This window comes from Narcine bancroftii, chromosome 12 (genome assembly GCF_036971445.1).
Source record: "Narcine bancroftii isolate sNarBan1 chromosome 12, sNarBan1.hap1, whole genome shotgun sequence".
Lineage (NCBI taxonomy): Eukaryota > Metazoa > Chordata > Chondrichthyes > Torpediniformes > Narcinidae > Narcine > Narcine bancroftii.
In genome coordinates, this window is record NC_091480.1 from 20506223 (window position 1) to 20520684 (window position 14462).

The window sequence follows — 14462 nt, forward strand, 5'->3', positions numbered from 1 at the left end:
AAAAATCGTAAGTAGAGGAGCATCTCTGTTCATGGTGTTTATCCAATTTCTTTTTGAAACATCGACATTTTCAAACAGTGTCCTGCAGATTGTAACAATTTACTGTCCTTTCCCTTCTGGTTCTCTGGAATTTATACTGACTTCTAGCTGGTGAAAAAAATCTCCTATCTCAAGGCCTCTTGATCGTGAAAATATCATTAACTCTCTTTTTAACCATTGCTGTCTTGAAGAAATCAGTTGCAGATTTTCTAGATTCACAACTGAAATACCTCATTAGGATGTGATTCCAGTACATGATTTCTTATTATTCCTAATATCTTAGCAATCTGCATCAGAATTTAACGTCATGGAATTCATTGTTTTGCAACATCACAGTTCAAATATTTATATGAACTACCTTACAAAATAAATAAAAATAGTTCAAGAAAAGTCAAAGTGAGGCAGTGTCTGTGGTTCATTGCTCATTCTGGAATCTATTGGCAGAGAGGACGAAGCTTTCCTTGTGCCACCGAGGGCTCATCTTCAGGCACCTGTACTTTTTCCTGGTGGTAGCAAAGTGAAGAGGGTGTGGCCTGGGTGATGGGGGTCTTTGAAGACAAAGGCTTTCTTAAGTCACCGCCCCTGGTAGATATCCTCGATGGAGTGAAGACTGGTGCCCGAGATGTTGCAGGCCGAGTTAACAAAGTTCTGGAGTTTTTTCTTGTCCTGAGTGTTGGCACTTCCGCACCAGACAGTGATGCAACCAGCCAGAATGCTCTCCACAGTACACCTGCAGAACTCCTTTGGGTAAAAAAAAAATCTAGAAATCCACATCATCCTTCATATTTAGTGGAACCTAGAAAAAAACCCCCGCTGTTTGAATTCTGGTGGTGGTTTTCATAAATGTTTGCACCATAACGCTGCTGCAAAACAACGAATTTCGTGCCATGATCATGACCATAAATTCTGATCCTGAAACATATATGATCCTCAGTGGCAATCCAACACTTGTATATCCACCGTTTATCACAGCCAGTAAGTGTAATTGTTAATTTCCTCAGCAACATATGTTTAGATTTAAGACTCAGTAATTGAGAAAACTATTTAGTGAAAATTCTGAGTGAAAAACTTTTTTTTTTGCATGAAAATCTTTTGGATTTGTGAAGCGTTAATATGGTAAATAAATATGCTGCTGACACCAGTCGCAAGTGTAGTATGATTCATTAGACAAAATGGAGAAGAATGGGATCACAGAAAACTTTAATTAACAATCTATTAATCCTTTTCCACTGCTTAATCAACTTCAGGACTGTGGAAAATCAATAGGAACTCTGGCTACAAGTTATCAGTTAAAGCAATACAGAATTACCTTAAATGTTACTGCTAATGTCCCCTGGGTCATTTAAATGTTAATTGGATCCACTTTAGAATGCACATCATGAATTCTGTTACTAAAAGGAAACTAAAATCCCATCCAGATGGTTGCAAAACAAATACTCTGCAATTATATATAAATGATATGTTCCAATTTATCAAATATATTTAAAGGCCTATATTCTTTAAAACACCATCACTTATTTCAGAGCCTTTATGACTGGAATTGTAAGTATTGGTTATTAAAGCAACCATTAATAAACATGAATAATTTAGTACACTCAAATAATTGGTTTAAGCTTTTGTATTTGTGTACTTGATCTATATTTCTCTGTCAGAAGGAACCAATTTCTAATTTTCCTTACACATTCAAGGCATTTCACAATTGACAACACAGGGCCTTAGACAAAAAACCTTCACATGGTCTGGGCCTATAAATTAGTTGAATTTGCACACATTTCAGAGCCATAAAAATGGCACAAGAAGGGAATGTTGGATAAAAAAGGCATCCAGACTCAAAAGCAGTGTTGGAACCTTGACAAACTTTCCATAATAAGAACTGTTTCACAAGATCGATCAACTCTACTGATGCTAGCTCGAGAAGGGGTCCACATGCAATCCAGATCCTTAAAGGCATGGCCGAAACATGCTCTGCTATTCATAATGTCGTGGCTCTCAGCCCTCATCTCCCTTAGTTCCAATAATAGTCAATACTATGCTCAACATAATTTATTGTTGATAAAGATATTGGGGAAAGAAAAACCCAAGGCGACATTACAGAAATTCAAAAAAACTACAGATCCTGGAAATCCTTATTAAAAGGAAAAATTGCTGTAAGTATTCAAAAAAAAAAATCAAGCCAGCATCTGTGGGAAGAGAAACAGAGGTACTGGGTTCTTATTTATGGCAGGAGGATGTCAATGGCAGCTACACAGTGGCAAAAAGGAATTCAGTCCAGGAAAGAGCAAGGTGACCTTTTCGGGAACACGTCAAGAGGATATGCAATTCCTGGGAGAACCGTAACAAACATAAAGAGGCAAGGCAACAGACTCCTGCAGTAGCAGGAACAACAGAAAAGTTTCAAAGATAAAGTGCTGCAGATGCTTGAAATCTGAAATAAAAACAGAAAATTACAGTAACATTCAGCGAGACAGGCAGCATCTCAGGAGAGAGAAGCTGTGCAAGTCTCAGTCCGATGAATTTTCTTCCACCAGATAAGGTTGTTGAGAAGACTCGTAGGATGCTTGCAACGTGTTGGTGGAGACATGGAATACCAAATCAGGCCTGGCCTGCATGAAACATGAGTTGGACTACAGCCAAAATTACTGCGCCCTGTTATGGTCACCACACTGCAAGATCAGACCGAGGTCAGAGGAGATTTACAAGGATGCTTCAGGATTCTTGTAGTGAGGAAAGGCATCATCTCAGCTGGAATTATTTTCTTTGGAATGAAGGAAATTGAGAGTAGCTTTAATTGTGGTTTACAAAAGGCCCGGTGAGGGTAAACAGGGAGTATTCATTTATCTTGGCAATAAGATCTGCAGAGGAAGGATTATGGAAAAATTGAGAATGAAACATTCCTGGGATATGTCTGGGATTCTGGCTCTCACAATTGAAAGAGTGATTGAAACTCTCACTGCATATATGACATGAGTCTGAATGAGCACTTGAAGAATCAGAATTTGCAGGCTTTGCATCAAAAACTTAGAATGACAGCAAGGCCATTGTTGGCCAGCAATTGACAATTATTTTGATGTCTTCATTGTACTTGAATCTGTGCTTCCCTATTATTTATACCATTTATTATGTTTCTACAAATACAAAATATTATTTATTGCCAGCAAGGGACAAAGATTTACCTTTGCTACTTCTTTACAGTCTAACTTCCCTCAATCGTGTTTAATAATTCTTTCTCACTGTTGCTAAGTGCGCAGATTGTCATAATGTGGAGCATTGTTCTTCCTTGCTCCATGCCAGGGCTAAAGTCAATGAACCACTGTCACCTGATCCCGCTCTCCTCATTCAGATTATTTTACAGAAATTGGCCGAAGGTCCACCACTGATATATGGAGTTGGATGGGGATTCCCAAAGAATATCTGCAGCTCCCCATTGCCTCTTCTGCATGGTGATTCGGAACACAATCTGCCTGTTCTGTGCATTAACTGCACAAGTTCAACATTCGCCTTCAACTATATGGTTGACAAATTGGGTCGGTTAGCCTTCAGCCAGTTTTTTTGGAACTGCTTCAACTCCCAAAGCATCAGCAACGCGCAACCAAATTTTGGACTCTTAACATTGAGAGTCAAGGAGCTCTACAGCACTGAAATGGGCTCTTCAGCCAACCATTTTGCCCATCTACACTAATCCCACATATTAGGTTCAAATGCATGTCTAAATATCCCATAAACCACACATGTCAAACTCAGGCCCGTGGGCCAAATTTGGCCCGTGATATAATTATATTTGGCCTGCAAGATCATATCAAATATGCCGCGCCAGTATAGCGCATGCACAGCTAATACCACAAATCCCAGAATGCTTTGCAAATGCATTGGCACCGGCCCGTCAGCCCGCTAATCGCCCCCACCTCCTCTCTTTACTTCCATTAGCATCTGCGACCTGTCGCCGAACTCACATGTAATAAACCCCTTACGAAAAATGGCCAAACGAAAGACAGAAAACAGGACTTTTCAAGACAGGTGGGAGGCAAACTATATGTTCATCATTTTAAAAGACAAACCTGTTTGTCTTGTGTGTGGAGCCAGCGTGTCTGTAGTTAAAGAATATAACATACGACGACACTATGAAACGAAACACCAGGACAGGTATAAGGATCTGAACGAGAAGCAAAAGCTCCAGAAGGTGGAGGAGATGAAAAGAAGTCTGGTTTTACAGCAAACTATGTTCACCAAAGCAGAATCCCAAAGTGAGCCTGCTGTAAAGGCTAGTTTTATTGTGGCCGCAGAGATCGCCAAATCAGCCAGGCCCTTTACGGAGGGAGAGTTTGTTAAAAAGTGCCTGCTCAAAGTTTGCGATGTCATTGGCCCAGATAAAAAGCAAGCGTTTTTAAATGTGAGCCTGAGCAGAAACACCGTGGCTGCACGTGCTTGTGAGCTTGCTACTAATCTACAAGAACAACTGAAGGAGAAGGGGAAAGATTTTATGGCATACTCGCTTGCTGTAGACGAGAGCAGCGACACATCAGATACTGCCCAGCTATCAATATTCATCCGTGGAGTGGACACGAAACTTTCCGTTATAGAGGAACTTTTAGGATTAAAATCCATGCATGGCACAACCACAGGAAAAGAAATCTGCGAGGAGGTGTCCAAATGTCTCAATGAAATGATGCTGCCTTGGGATAAACTTGTGGGACTAACGACAGATGGTGCACCTGCGATGCGTGGTCAGAAAAATGGACTGGTGGGCAGGATTCGGGAGAAGATGCGGGAGAATCAGGTGAGCTTACAGTTTACCACTGCATAATCCACGAGGAAGCCTTGTGTGGCAAAGCCTTGAAAATGGAGCATATTATGAACACTGTAACTCGAGTAGTTAACTTCATAAGAGCCAAAGGTTTAAATCACTGCCAGTTCAAGTCCTTTCTGGAGGAGTTAGGGTCAGAATACGGAGACGTGCCCTATCACACAGAGGTGTGATGGCCAAGGAAAAGTACTGAAGAGATGCTTTGAGCTGTGTGAAGAAATATGTCTGTTTATGGAGAGCAAAGTCAAGGACACAACAGAGCTCAGGGATAAAAAGTTTCAATGTGAGCTGGCATTCCTGTGTGACATCTCGATGCGCTAAACCTGCAGCTTCAGGGACGAGGGCACGTCATTACAGACATGTACAGTGCAGTGAGGGCTTTTATAACCAAGTTGTGCTTGTGGGAGACTCAGATGTTGCAGGGAAACATGGTTCATTTTCTGTGCTGCCAAATTATGAAAGAACAGATCTCACTTGCCGTGTTGCTCAGTGCAGAGTTTGCTGAAAAACTAAGCGTACTTCGTGCGGAGTTTTCCCGACGATTTGCTGACTTTGAAGCCCAGAAATGCAGATTTGAACTACTCAGCAATCCGTTTGCGGTTGATGTGACAAGCGCTCCAACCAACCTCCAAATGGAGCTGATTGAGCTCCAGTGTAATGACACGCTCAAGTCAAAGTATGACTCTGTCGGTGCTGTGCAGTTCCCACAGTTCCTTCCCGACGCACTGCCCCAACTCCGTGCACAAGCTGCTCAGATGCTGTCAATGTTCGGCAGCACGTATCTCTGTGAACAACTCTTCCCTTTGATGAAGATAAACAAAACACCACACAGGAGTCGTCTTACTGACGAGCACCTTCATTCAGACCTGAGGATTTCCTCAGCTCAGAGTCTGACCCCAGAGTTTGATGAACTTGCATCTAAGAAGAGATGCCAAGTATCTGGTTTAGACCCAGGTGCCTCAGAGTAAATCACAGTGTAGCAAGCTAAGCTTGGATTAATATTTTCTTTGGTTAACTTTGGACTGTTCATAGTTGAAAGATTGGATTTTCATTGAAGCAAGTTGTTATTTTTTTGACTTGTTGGCTTGTGAAAAAAAATACATTTAAAAGGAGCTTAAAAGCTATAGAGAAATATTATTTACTGAATATTTTATTTCTCATTTGTTAATGCTTCTTCTGGAAAGAGTTTAACCAAAACTATTATTAAACATTTATTTTAATAAGAAAATTACATATGTTGAAAGAAGAGAAAACATGCAGATGTTGTTGAAAATTTTCAATAAATATTTAGTTTGGCCCACGACTTAGTCCAAGTTCTTAATTTTGGCCCTCTGTGAGTTTGAGTTTGACACCCCTGATCTACACACTGTGATAGAAGCAGATTCCACCACCTGTGTTCTCCATGAACACTGGAGGCAGAGGGGTGGCCTGATAGAGAAGTTCTGAGACATAGATAGGGTAGATAATCAGAGTGGGAGATGTCAAATGCAGGGGCGATTGACTTAAGGTGAGAGGGAAAAGGGTAAAGGAGGTGTGGGAGGTATTCTTCTCATGTTCAAAGTTTACCCCTCAAACTCCCCTCCCCCCCAAGAAAATGACACTTATAATGTAAGTTATTTCCTCCTTGTTTTTTTAGATTTCTCTGCCCACAAATTGTTTCCTACATGGCAGCCCCAAAATCAATTCAATATCCTTTGTTGTCTGTGAAGGATTTTGGGGTGCCTGGAGTCTGTGAAATATTTAAGTGCAAGTTCTGTCTTTATTCCTTGGCTTTGTACTGATGATTCTTCGCCGAGGTGAATTCTAAATGATTTTGACTGCGGAGATGAAACAGTATGCTGCAGTTTGAGTATCGTCATATAAATACTGGAAAGATTTTCTATCAAATTTCAGTTGCGTTATGTAGATGGCTTACTGAGTTCTGAAGGGCCATTTAAACGCATCTCAGGTTACAACTTGAAGTGCTTACTTAACATTGGACCAAAGAGTAAGGAAGATTAACAGCAACTTATTGACCATCCAATTTATTGTCGTGGAGCCTCCACATTGAGGGAATCATGAAGAAGGCTTGCATATACGTGGTGAGGTGTTTGAAAAGATTTGGTATGTCACTGAAGTCTCTCGTAAACTTCTACAGGTGGACCGTGGAGAGCATTCTGTCTGGCTGTATCATTGCCTGGTAATGGAGGCATCAACTCTCAGAACAAGAATGAACCCTAGAGGGTTGTTAACTTGTCCTGTGACATCACAAGCAACAGACTTCACTCTATCAAGGACATCTACATGAGGCGGCGACTTAAAAAAGCAGCCTCTATCCTCAAAGACCCCCCCCACCCCGCACCCCCCACCACCCAGGCCATACCCTCTTCACTCTGCTACCATCAGGGAAAAGATACAGGAGCCTAAAGACGAGCAGTCGACAGCTCAAGGACAGCTTTTTCTCTGCTGCCATCAGATTCCTGAATAATCAATGAACCAAAGACACTGCCTTACTTTTCGTGCTCTGTGATTTTTTTTTAAAGTAGCCTTTGTAGTAATTTTGTGCATTATTCTTTTTTAAAGTAACGTTACAGTAATTTATAGTAGTGTTTTAAGATAGTTATGATATGAATGTTTGCACTATGACGCTGTCACAAAACATTGACTTTCAAGACTTGTTCATGACAAATAAATTCTGATCCCTAATAATTAGTTGCCTTCTAATCATTATAATTGATTTTCACGTCTAAGAGGGCTTCCCCCTCAGTCAAATCATCAAACCTTTTTTTTTCAAAACTTTATTTATCAAATCATCAAACCTGATGATGCTGAATAATGAGAATCAACAGGATTGGTGAGTAATTTCACAATTTCCTAGTGCAGGGGTCGCAGAGAAAACAATTGGGTTTTGGCCTTAACACATGCAAGAACGCAAACTTCTCTTTCCTTCCTTCAGGGGTGCTCTGTGCCACTCTGTAAATCACCTTGCCTCAGCGCAGAATGAAGAGTTGGCCAGAAGCCACATTTAGAATCCTGAAGTTTAACAGAAAATGCTTGAAGTGCCTGTCGGGTCAGCAGGCATTTGTAAGATGAGAAAGAAATTTAACATTTCAGGTCAATGACCTCTCATCAGAACAGGACAAGGGATCAAAGAAGCAGGACATTGCAAAGGAAGGGGAAGGGATAGGAAGCACAAGGGGAGAGGACTGTCATGGGGCAGCAGCCAGAAGAGATTTGAAGGCACAACTGGCAATTGCGGTGTGGGCTGAGAGAGGATGGTAAATGCTAACGAACAAAACCTTCCAGGGAGGAATCAAAAGGAGGAAGTGAATGAAATCCGAGATTTACAAAAGAAGCAAAATAATACTATTGATGTTGGAAATTCAAGACAAGACACTGGAATGGCTGAATGTCCAGAGAACAAAACTTCAAGCCCATAATTCTCACAGCTACCACGGCATGATTTGAAGCAATTTACTTGTACGTTAAAACCTTTTATCTGGAATTCAAGCAACCAGCAGCCTCAAGCAACTGGCAAAAAAAAAAAATTGCAGAAAATAAATAGGTAAAAAAACACAAATTTAAAATTGATGCGCCTTGCCAATAGTTCACAAATCATACAACACAATCTCAAGCGGAAAATTCACTTATCCGGCATCTACCGATTCCCATTGGTGTCGGGTAACAGGGATTTTTACTGTACTTCTTCCTTGTTACCAAACAGTCCTTGCAATGTGTTTTTCTCTTCATTAGTGAAGCCAAATGCAGATAAAGTAATGACCACATGAATACCTCCCTCATGCAAGCATGACCTCAACAATCCACTCACCTTAATTCTATGCCTACTCTCTGTCTATTTGGCTTTTTACACTCCTTCAATGAAGCTCAACACACTTTTCTGCCAACTGAGCTCATTGTAGCCTTCCAGATTGTAGCACGTCGAATGACTCAAAGACTTGTTGACTCAAACCAAGGGTTTTATTAACAAAAGACTGGAGCATAGTACATCGAGGTTGACCAGTCCAGACTGACCTGGATCTAGTTAGATGCAGCCCTTTATGACCTGGCCAGTAGGTGTGGCTACAGCTCTCAGCCAATCATTATCACTATATGCAAATATAAACAAATGCATACAGTGGTGATAGGATCCCATACAACAGATGCAATCATTTCACTCATCTGCTTTGTGCTAGGCATTCGTTAACTCAATTTAAAGTAGTCCATCGGGCACATTTTTCCAAGGTTCAGTTAGCGACATTTTATCCAAACATCTCCTCTAAATGTGATAAATGCAAAATTGAGGAAGATACTTTGCATCATATGTTTTGGCGATGTCCTTCTCTTTAATTTCTGGCAAGGGGCATTTCACATTTCATCATTAGTTCTTAATATTAATTTGTCTCCTAGCCATTTCATTGCTATTTTTGGAGTGAGTGGGCCAATGGATTGACTTTTTCACAATCCCATGTTGTGGCTTTTGCTTCCCTCGTTGCTAGAAGGCCCATTTTGCGGAGATGGAAAGATGCTGTCCCTCCCACTCATACTCAGTGGTTGTTGGATGTGATGACATATCTGTCTCTAGAAAAAAGTAGATGCTCTACTACTGCAATGGATCTTAACTTTCTTCTCTTTGAGGTCCTTTTCTCAATTACTTTCAAAACGTAGATTAATTCTCTTTGTTTTTTCCCCATGACCTCATAGTTATTATTAGTAATGGACTCCCTAACTTGGCCAGTAGCCCTTTTCCCATTTAATATCATGGGTTCATATGTACCTTGTTCATTGTTACTTGATACTTTTAACGCGATATTAATTTACTTTATCATTATTACCATATGTACCTAAGTATTTTGCATATGTTAAAACAAATTTTAAAAAACCATACTTTTCACAGAATCTCTTTCCCCCAATCCCACTTTCTCCACTTCTGTTAATTTCACATTTCACTATTTGCACCATTACGTAGCCTTTCATCTTGCCCTATCACCTATTTTATCATTGTTTCTCCTGACCTTTCGCCCAAACCTGTGTTCTATTAATCTGACTGAGTTGTGTAATACAACTATTTTTCATATAATTTCATTTTCAATATTAATTTTGTAACCTGCAAATATTCATGTCATACAATGAATCTACATTCTGAAATCTCAATAAATCTACTTGTATATTCAGCCATAAAAGTATTGTTTGTTTATTCTTTGTACAATACTTACAATGTGAATAATGTTGAACTTTATATATCTCTTGTCACAGTCTTAATATTTCATTTTCCATAAATTGTGTAGCTTCAAGGATAGGATTTGACATGGCAGTGCTACCCATCTTTGGCCGCACAAACATAAATATTTATTAGTATCACCTTTGAATGATGGTCACTGATTCTTTCAATGCACCGTGAGCTTTTTCACTTCACTGTATCTAATTGTCTAGTCGAAACAGAGGATCATTAAAACAGCCGAGAGAATCTCTGCGAGTCTCCCTTTTTTCTATTGACAACATTTATTAGGATCATTGTCCAAATAGGCTCAAGAAATTATAGAAGACCCATTCCATCCAGCACACAGACTATTTAATCCCTACCATCAAGGAAGAGGTGCAGTAGCATCAAAATCAGGATGGCCAGGCTGGATAATGGCTTCTTCCCACAGGCTGCGAGATTGATGAACAGTATCCTGTAACCGAGTAAATCATCCCACATATTTCTATATATTTGTTTTGATGATTTATATGATCATTATGTAGTGTGTATTGCGTGTGTTTTGTGTGGGCACCATGGTCTGAAGAGATGCAGTTTCGTCATGTTGTGTGTGTACAATCAGGTGATATTAAACTTGAACTTGACAATGTACACAGCAGAAGCAGGCCAATGAGACTAGTGTACGCTAGTGTTTGTGTTCCATTCAAACCTCTTCCCTTTCTTCATCTAACTTTCCCCGTAATACCTTAAGTTCCCTTCTCATGTACGTGCCTTTAATTTAAACTGCACTTTAATTTAAATGTACACTCTTTACCTCACCCATTGGAAAATTTTCACCACATTCTGGATAAAGTCGTCTTTCCAAAATCTTCAGTGGAGTTTTTTGGTTACTGGTTTGTGTAAAAGGTGTCCATTTTACCCTTCTCCGGGAATGGAAACACTCTAGTCTGAGAGTTGCTGGGAAACACCAGATCTACCCAGTGGCATTTCACCTTGTCATGACCAACACGTTTCCGACTTAGACATGAACAAGAAGTCCCAAAACCAAGGCAATGGCTTCCCATCTGGGCACCTATCTGCATAAAATCCCCTCAGATATTACGCAAATTCCATGTTCCTAAAGTCTATGCTTGTTGGTGCAGTTTCAAATAAGAATTCTGTGGAGTTTGATTTTGTTCGTGACAGAAATGTGATACGTGAAGGTATTTTGCGCGGTTATTGAACCCTCCTGCTATTGTTGCTGGAAGTTCTACACCAGCAGTCTGTTCTCTTGCCAGAAACAGCATGAGCTGAATTAACAATCTACATACTAAATTGTTGGGCCAATTTAGAGCTTAAGAGCAAAGCAAAGAGGAATTGAACATTTTGTTGGCATGGTGAGCTAAGTGATTGCAATGGTAATAATGTGCTACCAGAAAGCATGTTCAGAACTATCACCAGGAGCATATTTTTATGCAAACATATAGATTTCAAGGAAATAAATTGGATTCATCTTGACTGTTCCACCAAAACCTAATCAGGTTAGTAATTCATCAGATTACTGATGGAAACATCAGAACAACTTCAGCAAGTTTATACTGATCTTGATCCATAGCATCTTGCGTTGATTCCTGTAGATGTTGATGGGCAAACAAAGGATTTGGCAATACAAGGGAAACCAACTAGCCACGGTGCTGATGGGTTAAGTCGATCAAGTATATGTTATGGCCCCAGAGCTCAGTCTAATTGCTAGATGCAATTCATATTAGCAATACCTCTTCCAGTGGGTTGTAATATGCTGGTGAACAGCATTATTGCAGACAATGAATAGCACTTGCAAGCAACCATTAGCTGTTAAAAAAAAATCAGTGAAGTGCACTATTGACCTAAGGTATGAGTAAAAGTCCCAACATTAATGAGGAAATGAGAGTTGGAGGCAATAAAATGAGCTCAGGAAATGCTTGAAATATTTAAAGATCATCGGTCATTATTTGGAAAATATTTAAAGGTGTTTCAAGGATGTGATAAATACTATACAAACGTGAATTGGTCTTTACCCTATTCATCCATTGTAATGAGATTTGCCATTTTATGTTTGGGACTTTGAGTTCTTGATTCTGTTGAACCCTCTTTCAATGACTGATTTCAAGAGCTTGGTGTTGAACTTCATAGTTTGCAGCACGTCAACTTCTTGTTGCCCATGTTACCATCGCTGGCAGATGATACCTGTTCAATCCCCAGCTGTGGCCAATAGCATAAAGCCAATCCAAGCAACTTAACAGTGAAGGGGTATCATGGCTACAGTAGGTGGCGATTCTGAGACACATTCTGGCATGTAAAAGCAATTAATCATGGTACACCGGGAAAAAGACATAGCTGAGATTTTCCAGTGCTACTACGCCAGGGGCCTTGGTGGAGGAGGTGATCAGGAGGGGAGATGGGCTTCATCTATGGGAGGTCAAGAGAAAAGCTCAAAGTAGAGGAATCAAAAAGAGTGGAGCCAGGATCGATATAAATGTGCGTTATTGATGGTGATTCTGTAAAACTAACAGCAAGGCCTGATTTAAATAAAATCATAGTGTTACAGGGTAAGAGGCAGGTCAGCACAGTGGGCTTGCACCCAGCTCTCAGAAATATTTGCATTTCCCAGTTCCTTTCCCACATCCCTGCAAGTTCTTTTCTGCCCCATGTATCCATGCTTTTCCCAGCCAGTCTGGTGAGGATAGCAGGAGCCTATGGAAGATGGCGATAATGCGGAAGATCTTCAGCCCAGAACCATCTGAACCTCTAAGCTGGTGGAGGAGGTGATCAGGACCTACCTGATAACGTGGAGCATTGCCTAAACATGTTTAGAACACATGTATACATACGCACATCTCGAGAGAGAGAGAGAGAGAGAGAGAGAGAGAGAGAGAGAGAGAGAGAGAGTAAATGAGTGACCAAAGTAGACATAGGACTAACAGAAAACAATGCTTTAAAAATTGTAATAGGAGACAAGGCAATGGCAACAGAACTGAATGTATATTTTGGATCAGCCTTCACTGTGGAATACATTAGTAGCATCCCAGACTTACGTGGCTCTCTCGGAAGAGAAGTGAGTGCAGTCAAGATCATGAGAGAGAAGGTACTTGGGAAGCTAAATAGTCTAAGGGTGGACTATGCACCCATGGATTCTGAAGGTGGTAGCTATAAAGATAACAATCTTCCAGGAATCATTGGAGACTGGCGCGGTTCTGGTGGACGGTAGGATCGCAAATGTCACTCTTCTGCTTAAGAAGGGAGTAAAGAAGCAGAAAGGAAATTATAGACCCATAGTATTAGCCTGATGTTGGTGGCTTGCAAGCTGTTGGAGTCGATTATTAACGATGAGATTATGGAATACCTAGAGATGCATGAAAAGATAGGCCCAAGTCACCATGTGTTCTTTAAAGGAAAATCATGCCTGACAAACCTATTGCAAGTTTTTGAAGAGATCACAAGAAGGAAAGATGTTGGGAATTTGGTCTTACAAAAGGCCCTCAACAAGGTGCCACACATAAGGCTGCTAAGAAAGTTGAGAGCCCATTGAATTACAGGAACATGGCTGGTTGGCAGAAAATAGAGAGTAGGAATAAAGAGTCCTATTCTGGTTGGCTACTGATTACCAGCAGGGGTCAGTGTTGGGGCTGCATCTTTTTACGTTGTATATAAATGATTTGGATAATGGAATTGATGGCTTTGCATCCAAAATTTTCAGATGATAAACAAAGTAGATGATAAGGAAGGTGGTGCTGGGGATACTGAAAGGCTGCAGAGAAACTTGGATAGATTAGGAGAATCAGCAAAGAGATGGCAGATGAAATACAATGTTGGAAAGTGTACGATCATGCACTTTGAAAGAAGAAATAGACAGGCCGACTATTATTTAGATGGGAAGAAAACTCAAAATTCTAAGGTGCAAAGGGACTTAGAAGTCCTTGTGCAGGATGCCCTAAAGGTTGACCTCCAGGATGTCTCGGTGGTGAAGAAGGTGAATGAAAAGTTGGCATTCATTTCTAGAGGGATAGCGTACAAGAGCAGGGATGTAATGTTAAGGCTCTATAAACCACTGGCGAGACCTCACTTGGAATATTGTGCAGTTTTGGGCACTGCATTTGAGAAAAGATGAACTGGCGTTCAAGAGGGCTCAGGAATGAAAGGGTTAGTACATGAGGAATAATTGTCGGCATTCATTGGAATACAGAAGGATGAAGGGGGACCTCAGAGGCATTTCAAATGCTGAAGTGTCTGGACAGAAAAGATGTGGCAAGGATGTTTTCCATGGTTGGGGATTCCAGGATAAGAGGGCATAATTTCAGTATAAAAGGACATCAATTTAAATCAGAGATGCAGAAAAAATTCTTTAATCACAGGGTCGTGTCTGCAGAACTTGTTGCCTCAGGTGGCTGTGGAAGTGAGGTCTTTAAGGGGAAGATTGATAGGTATTTG

General features: G+C 40.5%; 1 pseudogene; it reads left to right on the plus strand.

Moving 5' to 3' along the window:
- The first annotated feature begins 4012 nt into the window (after nucleotides 1-4012).
- On the plus strand, nucleotides 4013-13242 carry LOC138746579 (general transcription factor II-I repeat domain-containing protein 2A-like; annotated as a pseudogene).
- The last annotated feature ends 1220 nt before the right edge of the window (nucleotides 13243-14462 follow it).